The sequence below is a fragment of the Hevea brasiliensis genome, chromosome 14, assembly GCF_030052815.1.
Source record: "Hevea brasiliensis isolate MT/VB/25A 57/8 chromosome 14, ASM3005281v1, whole genome shotgun sequence".
Taxonomy (NCBI): Eukaryota; Viridiplantae; Streptophyta; class Magnoliopsida; order Malpighiales; family Euphorbiaceae; genus Hevea; species Hevea brasiliensis.
Window position 1 is genome coordinate 68,817,252 of NC_079506.1, and position 4,062 is coordinate 68,821,313.

General features: G+C 25.8%; 1 pseudogene; it reads right to left on the reverse strand.

The window, feature by feature from the left end:
- Positions 1-1,556: 1,556 nt before the first annotated feature.
- Positions 1,557-3,001, reverse strand: LOC110632466 (probable glutathione S-transferase; annotated as a pseudogene).
- Positions 3,002-4,062: the final 1,061 nt, after the last annotated feature.

Here is a 4,062-nt window from a genome sequence, read left to right on the forward strand (position 1 = left end):
AATAGCAAAAGTTAAAAATTTTAATTTTTTTAATTATCAGCACTAATTTTAATTTCTAATAAATTATAAATAATAAAAATTTAAAAATATAAAATATTATACCTAATAATATAGATATTTCAAATCTTCTTAACTAATATAAACTATATTATTTATAAATAAAAAGATATCTTATTTACTTAAATACATATAAATATATATAATTAGAATATAATGAAAGTATTTTTTTTTAAGATATTTGTATAGTTTTAGTTTAATCCTTAATTTAGTTTTTGTTTTTTAAATTTTCTTGTATTATTACACATGTTTTAAAAAAAAAATTTCTATTAATTTTAAAATTTATTAATTAATTAACATAAATAATTTTAAAAAATTGTATATGAAAAAATAAATTATAAATATAAATAATTATAAACAATATGCGATACACAATTAAAATGACTAAATCTAAATATCCAAAATAATACGAAAATCATCAAATCCGCTATTGAAGGAGCCAAACTACTAATCAAGATATAGACATTCACATCCAATTAGGGCTAAGCAATATTCGGTCTAAATTGAATAAACTGAACTGAACCATCTTTATTCAGTAAATCAGTTCAGTTTTAACAATTGTTCGGTTTGGTTGAATTTTATTTTATAAAAAATTTGAGCATTTCGATTCGTTTTAGTTTTAAAGAATAAAAAATTGATTAAACCGAACTGAATCATATTATACCAATATTATGCGTTTTGTAAAAATAGGGTTCAAATATATATATATGAGAAACAACGCTATTGAAGGAGCCAAACTACGGGTCAAGATATAGACATTCACATCCAATTAGGGCTAAGTAATATTCGGTCTAAATTGAATAAACTGAATAGAACCATCTTTATTCAGTAAATCAATTCAGTTTTACTAATTGTTCGGTTTGATTCGATTTTATTTTATAAAAAATTTAGGTATTTCAATTCATTTTAATTTTAAAAGATAAAAAATTGATTAAACCGAACTGAATCATATTATATCAATATTATGCGTTTTGTAAAAATAGGGTTCGAATATATATATATATATATATATATATATATATATATATATATATATATATATATATATATATATGAGAAACAACAATAACTAAATTATGCTAATTAGTTAGAGTTGTTAGCTAAGCTCAATTTCTTTTCCCGCCACTCTTCTTTCTTTATATATAAAACAATCAGCTGTTATTTAGTAAAGTGCAATTTTAGTTTTCTCTCAACTCTTTTCTATAATAGATAGAGTGAATAAAATGTAAACATAACAAAACTACAAGGACTGATTAATGATTTTTCGAAGTAGAGGACGACATAATTAATTTTATTTAAATAAAGAGATTAAATAATAATTTTCTCAATTAAATATAACAAAAAACAAATAAATAAAAGGATTCAATGAAAGTAAATAATCAAAATTGCAAGCAAAGTAATTAATCAAAACAAATGAAACATCACACCACATGGTAAATGAAAACCAAAACACAAGGCCTAGCTAGGACAATAAACAACTTAAAACAAAGCAATCTCCTTTCAAAGCTTTGCTCTCTCTACTTTATCCCAAACCTTTTCTTTAGTTCTAAATCAAATCCATAGACTTCTTTGTGGTCAGGAAGAGAGTTGAGCACACTCTCTTTCTCTAAGCACCTTTTAGCCCATTGAATAAGCTTAGGACACTCGCCTCTATACTAAAATTTTCAGAGATCTCATATAAATGAAACCAACTATAGGAAGACACAAGTATAATATCTACATAATTAAAACTTTCACCACCAAAGTATGGCTTCTCTCCAAGCTCTGCTTCTAAAAGCTTAAGCGACTCTATGAATTCTTTCATGGCTACCTTCTGCTCCTCTCTTTTTGTTGTCCATATCTTCCTCCCAAGATATAGCTGTATCCCAAGATCATATAAAAATCCCATTTTATGAATTTCATAATTATTTATGTTGCAATTCTATATTATTATACTATAAATTACATGTTCTGTATTATAAATACACATTTTTGTACTGTATATGTATATTTCAAAACTCAAATCTATAAAATTTCATAGTTTTCTTATGGAAAGACTCTAAAATTTTATAATATTTTTTAAATTAAAATTTTTTTCAAAAAGGGATTCCTCTATCCATGATTTTGCTAAACAAAATTTAATGCACATTGGGTGCATTTTTTTTATTTCCCCCTTTATTTCATATATTTTTACGAATTTGTGTTTTATATTTCACATAATATCCACAAATATATAGCTTTTTAAGAAAAAAAATTAATGAGTTTTAATCAATGGCATTAAAGTCGTCTATGAAACTGTGAGATCTTGAATTTGAAGTCTAATCGGAGTCAATTATAAATAAATAAATACCTCAATTATGATACCTCTAATGTAAATAGAAAATTTTAAAAAAAAGGTAGACTATCGTCTAATCTATATATAATTTTTAAGTATATATTTAAAAAGGGGAAAGAAATTCAAGTTATTTTGATTATTTAGTTACTTTTCTTACTACATAGGTAAAATTGTCATGGATTTTATGACCAGATAAAAAAAAAAATCAACCATTTAGATATTTGAAAAAAGAAATTAAAAAGAAGAGTACCCTCTTATCAACAAAATCAGCCCAGAATTTAGCTTGAGCTCTCAGGTAAGGATCAAAGGGATGCAATGGAGCTTTGTCCTTCCAAACTTCATCAATGTATTGAACAGCAATGAAAGACTCAACAACTGGTTTGCCATTGTGGATGAGAACTGAGATCTTCTTATGAACTGGGTTCATCTGCAAGAGCAGAGCACTCTTGTTCTGCAAATCCTCTTCCTTGTACTCATACTTGATGCCCTTCTCTGCCAAAGCAATCCTAACTCTCATACCAAAGGGGCTTGGCCAGAAATCCAACAGAACCACCTCTGCATTGGCCATTCTTGAAATGATTGATAAAAGATCAAAGATTTAAGAACCGAAAAAATAAAATAAGCTTTAAGATTAATAAGTTTGAGGGTGTTTGATGCAAATATGAGTTCCTAAGTTACATATTTATAGAGTATTGTTGTTTATAATGTGGGTTATTTTGTTTAAAAAGAGAAGGTAGCCAGGAAATACATCACGTCTCGTGTCAATTAATATCGTGCTTTTTTTTTTTTTTTTTTTTTTTTTTTTTAATATAGCCACGTATTGTTATTCAAATTTACTTGCCATTCCAACTGTAATTCCAACGTGGAATCACAGTACGGTTATAGGGCATAAACTTTAGTGGATCACATAATTTTATAACCACTTTCCAATTTTTTTTTAATATAATTGCATCTGTATACTATTTATTTGTTATTTTATATCAAATGTTGAAATGGGATCATTATATTATATAATTACAGATGATTTTTTTTTTATAGCATATAGCTGTTCAAGAGAGAAAAACGATACAAATTTGAATAATGATTCTATCGATTGTAAATAACGAATTTAATATTACCTATACTCATATGTATACACTCAATCAATTTGTACATATCACATTATTTAAAATTATAGTAATTCTATTCAAAATTATGATAGGACCTACTTAAATTTATAATTTTTTAATATATATATTTATTAAAATCTATATATATTTATATATCTATCTATTATTAAATTAATATTTTATATAAGATATCCTACACCAAATAATTATTTTACTACATAGGATTTTACATATAATACTGTTCTACTATATAATTTCTCCTGTCCCACGCACTTTGATTAGTCCAACCTATTGAAAACCGCCACGCCTCTCTCCTTCTGTGTGTGTGTGAGCGCTGGAGACTCCTAACGACTTCTATAAAGTTTCATAAGCCACTCTCCATTTTTCACTTGTCGAGTTCCAGATCTTTCAGATTTACTCTATTATAATCGATTTCGAAGAGATTCAACACAAAAGTCTAAAGAATTGATGGTGTGCTTTACAATGTTTTCTGTTATAATTAACTTTCTTTGCATTATTCCTTTTAATTTCTTTTTTATTTCATTTTCTTTTGTTAGTATTCCAGGAAATTCAGTGTGAAAA